Source organism: Zingiber officinale, chromosome 6B (assembly GCF_018446385.1).
Source record: "Zingiber officinale cultivar Zhangliang chromosome 6B, Zo_v1.1, whole genome shotgun sequence".
Classification (NCBI taxonomy): Eukaryota; Viridiplantae; Streptophyta; class Magnoliopsida; order Zingiberales; family Zingiberaceae; genus Zingiber; species Zingiber officinale.
The window spans coordinates 13,089,768-13,108,601 of NC_055996.1; the positions used below are offsets into that span (position 1 = coordinate 13,089,768).

Consider the following 18,834-nt stretch of genomic DNA (forward strand, 5'->3'; position numbering starts at 1 on the left):
GTGCTCTATTGTGTTTACTTGCCTTATGGACTTATGGTTTATTCGAGTTTGCTACCGCACCACTATTATTACAATAAATTGTAATAATTTTTGGGCAAACCAGAAAACATGTCTAAGTCCATCATGAAGTATCTGAGCCATACAGCTTCTATGACTGCCTCAAAGGCTGCTACTTACTCAGCTTCTATGGTGGAGTCTGAAAAAGTACCTTTGCTTATCACTCTTCCATAGTTATGACTTCAACTCCTAAAGTAAACATAAAACCCCGAGATCGACTTACTATTGTCCCTATCCGATTGGAAGTCAAAATCCGTGCAACCCACAGGGACCAAATTATCTGCCTTGTAAGCTAGCATATAATCTCTAGTGCCTCTTGTTGGTTGCTACTCGGAAAACCTAATGGTTCCACTGTACAAAAATTTTGTACATGATCTGAACCTTTCCTAGCTACCATGTGTTCTTTTAAATTAAACTTGGATCGCCTGCGAAACTTAACACGTTTGATCCCAAGTTTAACTTATATATTCTTTTAGGTTTACATTTGGATCTCCTGCGGAACTTAACACGTTCAATCCAAATCACCTAGGTCACAAAGTTCATTAAATATTAATTTCCAAATTAGGCTTCCAGGACTGCATGACGAGGTACATGACCTTCTTGGATATGGGAGCAACCACCACCGCCTAGACAAAACCTTTTAAGGAAAGTTAATATTTAATTTCCTTAAATGACTCTAGGTTAACCAAAAAGAATAATCGAAGCACAAGTTCGAAAAGAAAACAAAAGAACACAACATCGAAAACTAATTCGAAATCTAGAATCATATGCCTCTTGTATTTGGTATTTTTTACAAAGAAATAAAACTAGAATGATGCGGAAAATAATTACTAGTTATACCTTTCTTTGTGAACTTTCAATGACCTCTTGATCTTCTATTGTAATCCTCTTCTAATCTCGGACATTGTGTGGGCAATGATCTTCCGAGATGAGAACCACCAAGGCACCTTCTTCTTTCTTCCTTCAAGTTTCGGCCAAGCAAAAACTTCCAAAGGATGAAAAACTTTTTCCACCAACCAAGCTCCAAGGGATGCAAGAAACAAGCCTCCTTTCTCTCCTTTTCTCCAAGCTAGATTCGGCCACTTCTATGTCTCCAAGAGGTGATGAAGTCTCGGCCACAAGAAGGAGAAGAGAGAAGAGGAAGGGGAAACTCTAGGGGTCGGCCACACCTAGGAAGAAAAGAGAGGAAAAAAGAATAGAGTTGTTCACCATGAAGGCACCTCTATCCCCTCTTTTATAATCCTTGGTCTTGACAAATAAGGAAATTTAAATAAAATTTTCCTTAATTCCTTTACCATGAAAAAGAAAAGTTATTTTAATTAAAACAATTTTTTTTTTTTCAATTACAATAGCCGACCACCTCTTTCCCCAAAAAAGGAGAGTTTTAATTAAAACAAAAATTAAAACTTCCTAATTTGTTTCCAGAAATTTATAAAAATTTCTCCAATAATTTTTATCCCTTCATGATTGGTTAATAAAAAGGAAATTTTATAAATTAAAATCTTTCTTTTAAACATGTGGATAATTTACAAAAAGGAAAGTTATCTCTAAAAATTAAAATCTTCTTTCGATCTACAAATAAGGAAAGATATTAAATCTTTTCTTAATCTTTTGTAGAAATTAATAAAAGAGAATTTTTAATTTTTAAACTTTCTTTTAAATCATGAACATGATTAAAAGGAAAGTTTTTACCAAAATTAAAATCAACCTTTTAATCTACAAATAAGGAAAGAGATTTAGCTCTTCTCTTAATCTTTTGTAGAATCTTATAAAATGAAAGATTTAAATTTTTAAACTCTCTTTTAAATCATGTTATCCACATACGAAAATTTTTAAAAAATTAAAATTCCTTTTTATTTTAATAGGGTCGTCCACCTAAGCTTGAGTTCAAGCTAGGGCCGGCCACATGAATTCACCCATGAACCAAGCCATGGTCGCCCCTAGCTTGGTCTCCAAGCTAGCTTGGTCGACCCCTATAGAATTGGTAAGAAGGTGGGTATAATACTCTATAATTAAGAGACTACGATAGGGGCTGAGAGGAGAAATTGGTTTTGGTCTCCCGATAAAATTAAGCATCCCGTGTTCACCCCGAACACACAACTTAATTTTATCAATAATAATTCATTCCACTAGAGAACTATTATTGAACTACCGCACCAATCCCAAATTACATTTTTTGACTCTTTCTTATTATGAGTGTGTTAGTCTCCCTGTGTTTAAGATGTCGAATGTCCACTAATTAAATGAGTTACTGACAACTCACTTAATTAATATCTTAGTCCAAGAGTAGTACCACTCAACCTCATCGTCATGTTGGACTAAGTTCACCTGCAGGGTTTAACATGACAATCCTTATGAGCTCCTCTTGGGGACATTCTCAACCTAGATTACTAGGGCACAGTTTTATTTTATAATCAACAACACACACTATAAGTGATATCATTTCCCAACTTATCGGGCTTATTGATTTATCGAACTAAATCTCACTCATTGATAAATTAAAGAAATAAATATCAAATATATGTGCTTGTTATTATATTATGATTAAGAGCACACACTTCCATAATAACTGAGGTCTTTGTTCCTTTATAAAGTCAGTATAAAAAGAAACGACCTCTAATGGTCCTACTCAATACACTCTAAGTGTACTAGTGTAATTATATAGTTAAGATAAACTAATACCTAATTACACTACGACCTTCCAATGGTTTGTTCCTTTCCATCTTGATCGTGAGCTATTGTTTATAATTTATAAGGTACTGATAACATGATCCTCTGTGTGTGACACCACACACCATGTTATCTACAGTATAAATTAATTGAACAACTACATTTATCATAAATGTAGACATTTGACCAATGTAATTCTTATTTCTAGATAAATGTTTATACCAAAAGCTAGGCTTTTAGTATACATCCTAACACCTCTAAGGTACTTCAATATATGCTTTAACATAGTCTAATGCCCTTGTCCAGGGTTACTTTGATATCTGTTAACTATGCCCTCGGCAAAACAGATTTCTGATCTCGTGCATAGCATACATTAGGCTTCCGACAATCGAAGCATAAGGAACTACCTTCATTTCCTCTATCTCCTTTGATGTCTTCGGAGACATCTCTTTAGATAAAGCTACTCCATACTGAAATTCTAATATAGTGTTTGTTTTACCAATAAATGACAAGTTTTCTTAAAAAAAACAGGAGGCGTCTAACAAACTAGAATGTTTGTGTTAATTTTGAGGAACTAATATTTTAAGTTTTTATAAACAAAATTTATTTTACTTTCTATACTGAGTAACCAAGTAGGTCATTCTCCATAGAAAGTTTTTGCTCACCACATGATGCCTTAGTCAATTTGAAATTTTAAAATTGGGAGTGTTTTTAATTTTTTTTATTGCTAGGATTCCTATACATAAAATTTAATTTATTTATATTGAGTTTTAATTTTTCTTATCAAATGAAGTATATAAGCAATGCTATTTTTTTCATAAAAAGATTTTAATTCTTAACTACTATATTGAATAAATTGTTTAAGTTGCTCAAACTCAAACTGAATATATTTGTGACAGGTCTTTCTGATGTTCTCTTCATTTTTCTAGATTCGTTAATATTGAAAATAAAGGTTATGGAGGTAAGCTGATTAGACTGCATTTCTTTATTATTTTCCATATTAGTGTCAGGATTCTGTGTTATATTACTCTACTTATCTCTTTGTATTTTTGAGTTAAATTTTTCTTCACTGTCAGTGTTCTTTTGTTAAAAATTCAAATGATTGCTCTTTGTAAATACCTCTTGCATTCTAACTGAAATTGATTACAAATAGAATGATTATTCTTAAACAATTTAATAGTGTAAGAATGGAAAAAATTATATCTATAGTTTTAGAATTGATGTTTCATTCTAATTTTTATGTTAGAATTATAGGAATTTATGCGTAAATAAAAAATAAATAACCGTCATAGAACAAAAAATCTTATTTCCTTATCCGATTTCTAGAAACAAAATTTTATAAATTAAAATAATTATTATTTAGATTGATGGAAGGATAAATTAGGGCATAGTTAATAGTCTCGTCCAAGGCCTTTAAACAACTAGGATCGACTCTGAGGACCAGTTCATTGGGTGATTGCTTTGTTCCAATTTAATCAGGGCGTGTATATTCAAAAGTCCATTATTTGTTTATATCTTTTTTTCCCTCAGGCTGATGCGATGATTTAGATATAGGGTGTTGCCATATGAGGTTTTGGGGTTGAAACTCGGTATACCCGAGTATGTCCTCCTCCATGCCTTGACCATTTGCACTAATGACTAGTAGTCAACTATGATTTACCTCCTCCGTATTGACTTAGGGATAGGTTGGCACGGACATCGGAGGCAAGTGAATTACCTTTTGCTACGTGAATAAAAAAATAAAAGGACATATATTCATTTGATTTAATTTAACATTTAACGTGACTGATTTATCTCTATAGAAAGTTGAATTGATGCTATGGATTATGATGCAGTGACAAATATAATTTTGTTTTCTTGGAATGGTTTAATGACTAGTGCATGAGGTGCTGCCATTATAAGGTCAGAGATTTAAATCTCGACATAGTCGAAATAAATGTCTCTCTCATGCGTTAATCACTATTCTAAATACTAGTAGTCATCCGTGATTTACCTCCTCCGTATTGACCCTGAGATAAATTGACGAGAGCACTAAGACGAGCATAATCATTTTTTATCATCATGATAAATATAATTTTTTTACTGGCCATATTATATAGATTATTATTTGTACTTTCAAATTTATACTGATAGAATTTTTTTTAATATCATCGATCATCTTTAAAATTAGTCTGACTTAGATTATAAACAAAAAATGAATGATTATAAATTATTTAGTTAATTTTTAGGTGAATTAAAAAACATGCCTACATTCAAAATTATTTTTAATTAAAATTATTTTATAAACTAAATTTTAGTTAAACTTATTATTATAATGATTTTGATTAATTATGTAATAATATTAGAATAAGAAATTTTAGGAATAAATTTTTTTTAAATTTTTTTATAAGGTGCCTTTATTTTATTAAAAAAACAAAAAATACTCTAGAAATTCAAAAAAAATAATCTTTAAGAATTATTTCTGATATTTTATATTTCTCTTTTATAATTTTTTAATTTTTATACACTTTTTATTCTCTTATATAATTTTATTTAAAGATAGAGCACAAGTTAATTGGGAGCTTACCAAACCCGAGCATAAGCCAATGAGACATAAGCCTAAACTGTTTGGCTTGGCACACGCCAATTAGACCAATGGTTATTAACGCCGTGTTTGATTTGACACAACACAAAAATGATGCCTAAATTGGTCGTCCATTCTTAGTGCATTCACATGAGTTCGGATCCTCTTTCCCTTTTGTCCCACTCATTAATTGGATAGACTAAATTACATTTCAAGAATAATGTATACATCAAAAGAAATATTATATATATCTTAAAAATATCATAACCATCTGATTAACAAAGAGACATAGAGACACATGAATTCCGAATTCATTCACATCAAATTCACTATATAATTTAAGATAAAAAAATTTACTAAACATTTATTTTTCAATACACTATATATATTAATTTTTTTATTTCATTTTATTTATAATATTTAGAAAATAAAATATATTTTTTAAATTTAGAAAAGTATTATTATATAATTTAAAGAAGGAATAAGATACTACATATAAAGATTTTTTTAACTATTCGATAGGCTTTTATTACTCTATATAAACCCAGTTTAATATTTTTTATTAAACAATATTTATTGGCGTGAGAAAAAAATAATAATACGAATTTAAAAATAATAAATGGAATAAGAATGATAACTGGTTCCCAATCAGTAAGACCCCGTTTACATCTCCAGCTCTCGACACACCTTCGATCACCTCCGCCGACGATTGCAACTTCCATTCCCACCGGATTCCCCAACGCCGTCGACGAGATCGCGGAGGACGAAGGTGGCGTGAAGAAGAGGTCGATCCTGTTATCTGTTTTTGTTTTTGGTTTTTATTTAAGAAGCTGATCCACCGATCCACGAGGCGGCGCAGGAGCACAAGAATATCCAAGAAGGCCTCGCCAGAGATCGGCAGCGCTGGGTGCGACTCAGTCACGCCACGGCCCGTTCCACGCGAACGCGGGCTCACGGCTCTTCCCCTTCTTGCCTAATGCGCAGCGCACCCGATACCTAGAGTCCCTCCCCCCTCCCCCTATGGATTTCGTCAGCCGCTACGCCACCACCGCCTCCCCGTCAGTAGACCACCACCACCATCCGGCGCCTCATCTGGAGACATCTCCAGCGCTGGTTGCTGCCCCCGCTGGCCCCGCCGTCCCCGAGGAGCCGGAGTACTTGGCTCGGTACATGGTGGTCAAACACTCATGGCGCGGCCGGTACAAGCGAATCTTGTGCATTTCCAGCTCCGCCATCATAACGCTGGATCCTACCACGCTGGTTGTCACCAATTCTTACGATGCCCCGGAAGATTTCGAGGGGGCGGCTCCTGTGTCGGGGCGGGGAGATGATATCGGCTCGCAGGAGTTCACCGTTAGCGTACGGACAGATGGGAAGGGGAAGTTCAAGGCTATGAAGTTCTCGTCGAGGTTTAGGGCGAGCGTCCTGACACTGTTGCACCGTCTCAGGTGGGGTAAGTTGGGACCGATCATGGAATTCCCAGTGCTTCATCTACGGAGAAGGACTTCCACATGGGTTCCATATGTAAGTTCGAATTCTTAGCTATATGATCACGGTGAATAGTTAGCTGAATGCTCTATCTTCTGTTTGTGCTTACCCAATATTCAAGGGCGTTTCTATGTTGTTTATACTGTCTGATGTAGAGTGATCTTATTACAATTTCTGTTTGACACTTTTAAGACTGCTTCTAAGATTACTCTATCTGCTGTTTGTTCTTGCCCAATACTCAAGGGCGTTACTATGTTGTTTATACTGTCTGATGTAGAGTGATCTTATTACAATTTCTGGTTGACACTTCTAAGACTGCTTCTAACTCAGAATTGTTAGACATTGTTTACATATGTAAAATCCAATGTCCGAGTACAATAATCATATGTTTCTGTTAGATTCTTGATTGGTATTGATTTTCTAAGTGATGATTGTGTTGATTGGGAGGTTACAAAGCTTTATCTTTTTTTTACAGTCTAATAAAACGCTTGCTATGAACCTGGTAAATGTTGGATAGTATTTCTCCTGGTGTCTACCACGACATAGCTTTTTATGCTAACTTGGGCTGCTTGTATCGTGTTGATTTCTAAATGAAGAAACTCAGATTTGTAAAATAATTATAGCTCAACAAAAAAACTTTGTTTCTGCACTATAGAATGTGATTATTTGTTTGGCAATCATAGTGTTTCCTTCACATCACTGCAATGTATGTCCTACAGAAATTGAAGGTTACAGCTACTGGTGTTGAACTTATTGAAGGACAGTCTGGAGATCCTCGGTGGTGTTTGGATTTTAGGGACATGGATTCTACCCCAATCATACTCCTCACAGACAGTTATGGAAATAGCAGTTCAGATTGGGGAGGGTTTGTTTTATGCCCCCTGTATGGGAGAAAAAGTAAAGCCTTTAGAGCTGCCTCTGGAACTTCTAATTCTGCAATTGTATCATACCTGGTAACACTGTTTCCTACAGAATGCTGTTTCCTCCCATTTCCTTTGGGTCTTTGGTATTGTCAAATATACGATCAATTTTTTTATGGAATTGTGTCTGATATCTTGGCAGACTAAAACTGCAAAAACTACTGTTGGGTTGTCATTGTCTGTTGACAGTTCTCAGAAGATGACTGTCGTGGATTTTTTAAACAAAAGAGGTAGACTCTTGATAATCCTCTAAACCTCTTGTTTTCTTATTAGCATGTACTTGAAGTCCTTTATATGAACCTTTGAATTTAAAATGAATCTTATCTAGATTACTCAAGGCATGCACATGTAATTAAAATAAAAAATAAAATTGGTTTGTTTTACTCACTAGGGCATGATACAATGTTCAGAGGGCTCATAGCCAGACAATCACAGACCAAGCGTCATTGATTTTGAAACAGATGCACTGTTTTGTTTTGCCATTTGTTTGTATGTTAACGTGCTGCTTTTGTTGGATTGAATAAGTGACTATTTTTTTAAAGAAAATTATAAATGAAAAGACTAATGTTGCAAATTACTTAAGTAGCTCAATTCAATTTACACTTATCTTAGTTGAAAAGGTTGTAAATGAATGGTCCATTCTGCCCTATCTAAATTTCTTACTATCTTCTTCATTAGAAGGGATGTCCAAACAACAATGATATGATAGTTTTCTTTGTTGTATGTGTTTGTATTACAGGTATTGCTTAGATTCATATGCAAAATATTTTGTAGGAAGTTAATGCATTGCTTAAAATGATTAATTTATTAGTTTACTGATAAATATAAATTTTCTTTACATTGATAATTTAATTTATTAATTTCATATATTATATTAATAGATGTAAGCTCATAGATTTTCTGACACATGCTGTTGTTCTACATCATTGTCAATGTAGCAAATATTATTTGTTGAAAAAATATGGACCACATATTGCATACAATATGCATCATGCAGGGGCTCAACCGCATATTGCCTGCACATGTCAGGATCATTGGCCAATGATTTGTTGTTGGCCAATGATTTATTGGTACATCTGTTGGAACCATGTGGGTTCTATTTTGTCTTAGTAGATGTGAGTTCATATGTTCTACATCATTGTCAATATACTACATATGCATCTGCCTACAATGTGCATTATGTAAGGGCTCAACCACATATTGCCTTCACATATCAATATATCATGATGGCTAGCAAATGAATTACTGGTTCATCTGTTTGAATCATATGTGTTCTAATTAACCATGCGGGTCTAATTCATTTTTGTTCTATTACTTGAATAAATGTACTATTCTGGAGGAGCAAATGACTTTCATGGATTTTAGGATTCCGTACTTTTTGTTTACCTTTGATGGGTTTTTGGGCATTATAATTTGATGAAGGTCCTTTTTTTTCTTCTTGCAATAATGAATAATGAAATCTATTGGAATCATTTTATGATTTGCTTCTGTATGTTGCTTTCTCTAGTCCAATAAACATTATCATTGTAGTTTAATTTTTTCAATAGTATACTTGTCTTACAGCAAAGGAGGCAGTTGGAGCAAATGACAACCCTTATGGGGAATGGTCAGTAACAAGGTTGCGTTCTGCTGCAAAGGGCACAGCTAATGTTGAGAGTCCAAATCTTGGAATTGGACCAAAAGGAGGCCTTGGAGAACATGGGGATTCTGTATCTCGGCAGTTGATTCTCACTAAACTTGCAATTATTGAAAGACGCCCAGATAACTATGAGGTACTTAGATGGCATTGAACTATTTGACATGGCCAACTTATATATCTGCAATGAAATAGTTCCTTGTTTAATTGGGAAGCTAAGTTTAAAAACATATGTATGCAGGTGTTATGCAGATCCCTGCTGCATAACACAAATGTAATATGTGTGCACATGTGTGGGAGCATATTCAATCCATATTGTAAAACAACTTATAAAATCCATAATTAACATTGTATTTGTATGTCGATTCAATCAATTGGGAAATCACCCTAAAGTCCCTTATTTTTGGTTTTTGCCTGAAAAGACTTTTTCGCCATAAATTACCCACCTAGACCCCCTTTTCTAAATTATCATCAGCCCAATCCTTCTATGGAACCAAGCTTTTAAGTGCCCAAAAGAAAAAGGAAAAGGAAAAACATGATGCATCTTATGATTATTTAGGGCCTCTGATGCGATTTCTAGAATCAAAGTTTAGATAATGATGTGTAAATTTCAGTAGGGTTGACAAATAGTCACAACATGCACTAAGGATACCAAATGTACCTCTAGCATCGCATATCAAGCTTTAGTGCCAAATATTGTTGGATGCTTATAACAGTCACCAGAAATCTGTCATTTGACTATAAATAACATTTTATCGGTCAGATTGACTACAGTTTAGCTCTATTTTGGCACTCAACCAACTTTTGGTTTAATCTTGCTTGAGTACCAAAAGATGTTATTTAATTTTAGGATGCACTACCTTTTTGTTTTCCCTTTTTTGACAGTCAATCAAGTTTTTGCTAAAAAATAATTCTGAACAAGGGTTAGGGGAGGGCATTGGGAGTATCTTAGAATAAGGGCCCTACAAGATAATTTATGCAAAAGGGTTATTCTCGGCACAAAAATGAAAATTTGATCTTTTTTAGGGCAATCAATGCTTCATTTGGCTATGGGTCTATGGTTGCTCGCCATTACATATAATATAACATGAGTAATGACAATTATCTACCTTAGTTGAATTCTATGTAAATACTAGATAGCCAACAAAAAGTCAAATCAAACAAAATAATGATTTGATTTTGTCTGGTTCTATCCAATGCAGTTTAGATGTACTGGAATTGCATTTGTTTGAGTTGCTGCATAGTGGACTACCTGCAATGCATATAGCCCACCTTCAATAGCCAAATGGATATGGATATCTCCTATTTCATACATAGTTATGGGTCTGCCTGGAATGCTTCTTAAAACCATCCCTATACCTAGTACGATACCTAGAATTCCTTGTTTGAACTATTTGTCTGGATTACAATATTAGCAAATTTGGATTTTGCAGGCTGTCATTATTCGTCCTCTTTCTGTTGTAAGTTCTCTTGTTCGGTTTTCTGAAGAACCACAGATGTTTGCAGTTGAGTTCAGTGATGGATGCCCTGTTCATGTAAGTAATCTTGTTTGAGTGTGTGTTAGAAACTGTAGTTTTACAAACATATATGTTTCTTTTGTAATTTTCTCATATGCTACTTAAATTAGGTCTATGCAAGCACTTCTCGTGACAACTTACTGGCAGCATTGCGTGATGTTCTGCAATCAGAGGTTTGCGGAGTTATTTTTCCACCCAAGTCCTAATTTTTGTCTAATGTGAAAGGATTCTGAAGCTATCAGCTTGCTTTATTTTTTTTGGTCTCTCCACCATGTATCTAGTTTGATCATCTCTTACTAGTTGCTCTTTAAATCTAAGAAAGGAGACTCTACCACATAATCTGATTGATTCTCATCATGCAGAGCCAGAGTCCAGTTCCTATATTGCCAAGATTGACCATGCCTGGTCACCGTATAGATCCTCCTTGTGCTAGTTTTAATCTTCAGACGCGGCTGCTTCCTCTTAGTCAACGGAATCCTGTTTCTGATATGGAAACTGCATCCATGCACTTGAAACATTTAGCTGCAGCTGCAAAAGATGCTGTTGGTGAAGCAGGTACAATCCCTGGCTCAAGAGCTAGGTTATGGCGCAGAATAAGGGAATTTAACGCTTGTATAGCATATAGTGGAGTGCCTCCTAATCTTGAAGTGCCTGAGGTAGTCTTAATGGCATTGATCACAATGCTTCCAGCCACACCAACCCTTCCTCCGGATGCTCCTCCACTTCCCCCTCTGTCTCCCAAAGCAGCAGCTACAATCATTGGGTTCATTGCATGCTTACGAAGGATACTTATATCCAGAGCTGCAGCATCTCATCTTATATCGTTTCCTGCTGCAGTTGCAAGAATAATGGGTTTACTAAGAAATGGCTCAGAAGGTGTGGCAGCTGAAGCAGCTGGATTGGTATCAATGCTTATAGGTGGTGGTCCTGGTGATTCCAGTATATTGGTCGACTCAAAAGGAGAGACACATGCCACTTATATGCATACTAAATCTGTCTTATTCGCACATCAAAATTCTGTGACTGTTCTTGTAAATAGATTAAAACCTGCATCTGTTTCTCCATTGTTCTCCATGTCCGTTGTGGAAGTTCTTGAAGCTATGCTTTGTGAACCACAAGGTGAAACGACTCAGCACACTACTTTTGTTGAATTGCTACGTCAGGTTGCAGGTTTACGTTGTCGCTTGTTTGCATTATTTGGGCACCCTGCAGAAAGTGTGAGAGAGACAGTAGCTGTCATCATGCGTACTATAGCAGAGGAGGATGCAATTGCAGCAGAATCTATGCGTGATGCTGCCTTAAGAGATGGTGCTCTTTTGAGGCACTTGCTGCATGCCTTTTTTATTGTTACTAGGGAGCGCCGTGATGTTAGTCGACAACTTGTAGCACTTTGGGCAGATTCTTATCAACCCGCTCTTGATTTGCTTTCAAGAGTTATTCCTCCTGGGCTTGTTGCTTATTTGCACACACGAATAGATGCTGCTTCTGAAGATCAGAACCAATTAAACGAAGAAGTACCTTTAACGAAGAGAAGACAAAGGCGCATATTTCAGCAGAGGAAATCTAATTTTGGAGGAGCTATTATGCCTCAGGAACCTGGGATGCATTCTTTTCAAAATATTCAAGATGGTGATTCAACTAATGCTTCAGTGGCGACACAAATAAATCTGAAACCTTTCCAAGAATCAAACTTGGGACAGTATTTGGTTTCTCCATTTGCTAACCCTGGCGTAAGCCATCCCAGTGAACTCACATATGGGGTTCAGCATAATGCTGCTTCGGGGATGGTTGATGTTGATCATGTTTATCAAGTACCTACAACACAAAAAATAGATCTGAATGCTTCTATTTCGGTTGATTCTGCAAACTCTGTTGGTTTCATGAATCCTGAATTTGCTGCCCCAGCACAGGTAGTCGTAGAAAACACACCTGTTGGATCAGGTAGGCTGTTATGCAATTGGTATGGATTCTGGAGAGCATTTGGTCTAGATCACAATCGTGCTGATCTAATATGGAATGAACGGACTAGACAAGAGCTTCGTGAGGCTTTGCAAGCAGAAGTTCATAAACTGGATGTTGAAAAGGAGCGAACAGAGGATATTCTTCCTGAAGGTGCTATTCTTGAAGTGAATAATGGACAGGATAATGCACCTAAGATTTCATGGAATTATGCAGAATTTTTAGTGAGCTACCCCAGCTTATCAAAAGAAGTCTGTGTGGGACAGTATTATCTGCGTTTGCTGCTTGAAAGTGGAAGCAGCTGTGGAGCACAAGACTTTCCTTTGCGCGACCCTGTTGCCTTTTTCCGAGCATTGTACCATCGTTTCTTATGTGATGCAGACACTGGGCTTATCGTTGATGGTGCTATTCCTGATGAGTTGGGATCATCAGATGATTGGTGTGATATGGGAAGATTAGATGGTTTTGGTGGAGGAGGAGGTTCTGCTGTTCGAGAGCTTTGTGCAAGGGCAATGTCCATTGTGTATGAACAAAATTACAAAACCATTGGGCATTTTGATGGTACAGCTCACATTACTGTCCTGTTGGACCGAACAGATGATCGAGCATTGAGGCACCGATTACTGTTACTTTTAAAGGTGGTTTCACTAACTCGAGAACACTGTTGCTGTACTATATTTAGTCATCAACCAATTTGCTTCCTTAGTTTTTATGAATCTATTTATTCTTTATATGATTATAGAAGAAAAAACCAAAGTTCTTTGACATCCAAGATCCATCAGTATTGCAGGTTCCATTAAAAGTGTGGCATTCATATTTGTTTGCCTTACTAGAATGATAATAGAACAGGTTTACATAGCTTAACTATCTGCTCTACTTCTCTTCTTTTGGAAAAGGATAATGTGTTTAAGTTTTTATGTAATATTCCTTCAAAACTGAATAAAAGTTGACAATGTATGTATATAGGTTCATAACAGTGGACAGACTACTATAGCATTGGGCTATAGCTGGAAAGTGTGTATTTGGTTCATAATAGTGGACAGACTATTATAGCATTGGGTTATTGCAGGAAAGTAGTATAATTGTTCTGTGGATTGCCTTCTACAGGCCGGAGCCTAAATAAACTTTAAACCTGGTTAGAAAGCGTACTCATGCACATAAACAAAGAAACACTTGCATTCTTGCAAGAATGAAACAGAAAAATCATATGTTTTTCTAGTTGCTTGACATTCATACAAATAGATACAGATAAAACAAACATAACCTGGAAAGCAAGTTGCACAACATGATAAATGCTACTTCTGAAAAGAAATGTTAACAATCTTTCACCACCCACCAGCTCCTGTCCTGTAGAACCTAAACTAAAAAAACTCAAATAGGATTCTAAGTATAAGTTCATAAACAAAACTGAGTAACCCATTGAATTCCAAAATATCTTAACATCAGATTCATATCATATAAGAAAGATGACTCCTATGTAGAATATCCACATAGGATTTTCTATAGTTGTACTGCCCAATGTGTATTTTAAATTAAAGAATAGAAACTAATTTCTCAATGAGGTCTCAACTAGGAACTACAACAGTTTATAGAGTTCAAAGGAAGTTAGATTGCAATACACTAGTAATGAAAAAAATCATTTAAATATTAAAATGAGTAATGAGAAAGTCAATAAAACGAGACTAGTGAAATTTACATCTATCACTTTTGCTATTTTGTAACCTGAAAAAATTGTTAAACAAGTACACAACCTAGAATTAATAGCACATCTATGGCTACTTGGTCTTTGGTCAAGTCATGAAAGCAATTCCAACATTTGAAGGTGGTCTAACCATGCCCAACAAACACATGATATGATGGGGTATGTTTGCTAATGATCAATCGAGTTAGAACAACCATGACATCTAATTGTCTATTGGCCCCTAGGCAAACTAATAAATTTTGACCGTATCTGCTCGTGTAATACAAAGTTTCAAATAATGGTGAAGGCATATATGGGGACAAAATTCAATGTGTTTACCAATTATTTTGATAAAATAATCAGGATATGTTTAGAAAAATATTTTTAAATTTACTTCTATAAGATTAATTAACCTAAACAATGCATATGTTTTATCATTATTTTTATTTTCCTAATTTGATATAATTTGTTTTAGTTTGCTTAAGCAAGCTACATAAATAAACTTATACATCTATCTCATACAAATTCTAATCAATCAATCTCAAAATCACTATAAAAATACTCATGTTAAAATTAAAGTGTTTAATGCTTGCAACTATATTTGACAATATATTGTTAATAAAAAATTATTACAATTTACAAGTATTGCTTTTCTTTAAGAGAGAGCTTGCTTACAAAATATTTACATTGTACTTGTACCTAAAGTGTTTAACGCTTGCAATTATATCAAACTATATATTGTTGATTAAAAAAGATTACAAATTGCTTTCGTCTAAGAGAGAATTTACTAAAAAATATTCCCATTATACTCATGCTAAATTGCTCATTGCTTGCCTCATTCTTTTTCGGTATCTCTCCTTGTATCATGGTTGGAGGCAAATTTAATCAAGCTTTTTTTGTTTGGTTGAATTTAACTCAATCAATTTGATTTGGACTCATCTGTTAACCAATTGCATATGGGTCCTCACACAAAACATTGCTGCTATTGTATATGCAATGTGCAATGTGCAATGTGGTTCTTCACTGTGGCCAAGTGTATCACTTCCATAACAATGAGTGACAATATTATTGCAGAGATAGGTATAGAATCAGACTACCTTCTGCTGGAAAGAATTCTACCAGAAGGCAATCCTTGGACCAAATATGCTGTTATCTATCTATATCCCAATGCTATACTAGTTTGCTGTTATGGACTAAGAATTCCTGTTTATATACTTATATTGTCAGCTTCTTGGGTTTTTTTTTGTATTTGTGCCACATTTTGTCCTTTCCAAGTTTCTTTTACTTGGCAAAGCAACGAAATATTGATTTTAATTCTCATTTTATTATGTTTTAATGAAATGAGACAATGAATGAAATCAACTGAAAGAGTAGCTCGCTTGTTGGTGGACGTCTCCACTGATACATGGAGATTGGCTTACATAAAAAATTCTGAAAAATGGTCCAACTCAAATCATCCTCAATGCGTTTGAGCTACCCGTGATAGTTGTACTGGTATTTCATTAGAGTTGTGCATTATATGCAGTAGTCATTAATATGATCTGTGATGCTTGTTTTTGTACTCCAATACTAGGTTTTGAAAGCTAATAGGACTGAGCTTCTAGCTCTCATGTTTGTGAAATTTGTCCTTTCTTTGAATGCTATTTTCTGAGTATGTTTGACCAACTTTTAGCTTTTCCTGCAGGTCTTAATGAAGGATCTATCAAATGTGGAAGCATGTGTTCTAGTGGGTGGTTGTGTTTTAGCTGTTGATCTCCTAACTGCAGCTCATGAGGCTTCTGAGAGGACTTCTATTCCTTTGCAATCCAATCTGATTGCTGCTACTGCTTTTATGGAACCTCTTAAGGAATGGATGTTTATCGACAAGGATGGAGCAAAAGTAGGGCCAATGGAGAAAGATGCAATCAGAAGGTTTTGGTCCAAGAAAAATATTGATTGGACTACCAAGTGTTGGGCTTCTGGCATGGCTGACTGGAAACGTTTGCGTGACATTCGAGAACTGCGTTGGGCACTTGCTGTTCGGGTTCCTGTTTTAACTCCAATTCAGGCAAGTAATTCTATTTTGCTCATGAGAATTAGTGGTTAAGATTCTTGTTTAAACTAACACATCTTGAAACTGTATAGAAGCATGGTGAGCCTTGAACTGTGATATTTTCATCTACATGTTGCAGGCAATGCCAATTTTTCTGGTTTTTTCATGTATGATTTGTGATGAATATGCTATTTGATGCTTACCAAACTAAGTAGTTTATTTGCATCTGCATCTCTTATTTCTTGATATTTATTACATGCAAATTCTGTTTATGTTGGGATATTGTGTTTGTCACCATTTAGAATTGGCATTTAATGCTTCCATTTTATCCTGATCGTCCTATTATCTATTCCAGCCCATATATGTAGTGAAGTGACTTATTGTTATATTCAAGTGGTTCTTGTTTGTTTCTTAAATACCTTAGAGTTTGGCATGCATGTTTCTAGCAAAAAGTCTGAAGGACAAATCTTCAAGCTGTAGCAATTTTACAACTTAGAGACAATTTATGGTGGGAAATAAATTCATCTTGATGACGATATATAGTTTGCTGAAATTTTCTTTATATTCAGGTGGGAGAGGCTGCTTTAGCTATATTGCACAGTATGGTATCTGCACGATCTGATCTTGATGATGCTGGAGAGATTGTGACGCCAACACCAAGGGTGAAGCGAATTTTGTCTAGTCCTCGTTGCCTTCCACATATTGCTCAGGTAATTTCTTAATGCTAGATAGCCAGGCACCACATAGACACTGGTTTTGTCCATTATCTTTTAATGGCATTCTGTGTTATTCATTCATACTTTTATTTGATTCCTTACTGAACTAATAAAATTCTAAATAAAAAAATTCAAAGTCAGAAAACCCAATAAAACAAAATCAGAAATGCTACCTGCAACTCCCATAACTTACACCAAGTACTAATTACCTTACGTAGAGATGGAGACAAAAAGCTTATGAAGGTTAGAGGGAGTAAATCCAATCTGGAAACAAATTTATGAAGAAAGGTTTGGTCATTTACAACCTCAACTTACCTTAACAATTTTCCTTTGCTTTTTTCCTACCAAAGAGTTCCATTTAATTTCTTTCTATCATCACACTAACCAAAACTCTTTTACTGTTGAGAATCTTTAATGACCAAATTCTTGATTATTGGATCATCTTTCTTCCCTTTTTGTTTCTATTCAAAGCTTCAAGTCATGCAAAGTGATTGGTGTAGGTCATCAGAATAAATGACTACATTAATATCTGCGTTCATGTCTGTTTCATCATATATATTCAGATGTTTCATAGGATAGGACATTTTGTTCTTAAGTTTGTAAAACAAATATTTCTTGGCCTTTTAAGTATAGTGTTCTTAGAGATTGAGTTACATTGAGTTTTTCTGTTTTCCTATCTGATAAATGTGTGTGTGTGTGTTGGAAGTTTAAAACTAGAGTAGCTGCGTAAATACATACATATTTAAAATATGTGATTGATTATCATATGTAGTTAAAGGGACATCTTTGTTTATCCCCATCAATAGAAGTGGTTTAATTATTTTCTTCTTTTATATCCTATAATACTTTTCTTATACAAGAATGTTTACTTGAGTCTATTAACTGTTTAAATGTAAATATTTGTTTTCTCAAATGTGCTACATAAGCTAGCTATAAGCAAAAATTCATTTGTTTGAGAAATAAATTTCAAGAACACTTTTCTTGTTCAGGTTCCATTTTTTACTACACAATTCACTCAAAAGATCATCCAAGTTTGGTAAATTACCTGACTTCAAGTGAAATGCAAGTTAGTAGATGCCTTGACTTTAAGTTGACAACTAATTTTCTTTACCAGTTGCACTTCTAGGGCATCATTTTGTTATTTTCTTTTTAGTCTGGTAGTTTTCAGGAAGCTAGCTCTAGTTTTCCAGGAGTACATAAGTTTATAGTCGCTCGACTCTTTTTAATATGTAGAAGTTTTAAAAATATGATGTTAAGGCGAACCATCAAACTTGGGCAATTAGTTCCTTATTTAATACATTGTTTTACAAAAAGCCTTATAATAAGATGTTGTGGTCATTCATGGTTGCAAAGGTTTGTACTAGCTAAACCAATTTCTAGCTTGTTGAAATACCAACTCATGTCTTGAGTTAGTATTGATATAATTAACCTAGTTTTGCTAGATAGAGAGAGAAGAAGCATGTTATATGTGCTTCTTTGGTCAACATGGAAATTTTCTTGTTTAGGGATTGGGTTAGTTGGTTTCACGCTATATGTATGTGTTTATGATTTTAATGTTTCTTAAATTCATATAGCAATTGTCTTTTATAGAATTA

The 18,834-nt window shown here is 34.8% G+C and overlaps 1 pseudogene; it reads left to right on the top strand.

The window, feature by feature from the left end:
* The first annotated feature begins 5,942 nt into the window (after positions 1–5,942).
* LOC121992023 overlaps positions 5,943–18,834 on the top strand; it is a 28,924-nt pseudogene continuing 16,032 nt past the window's right edge.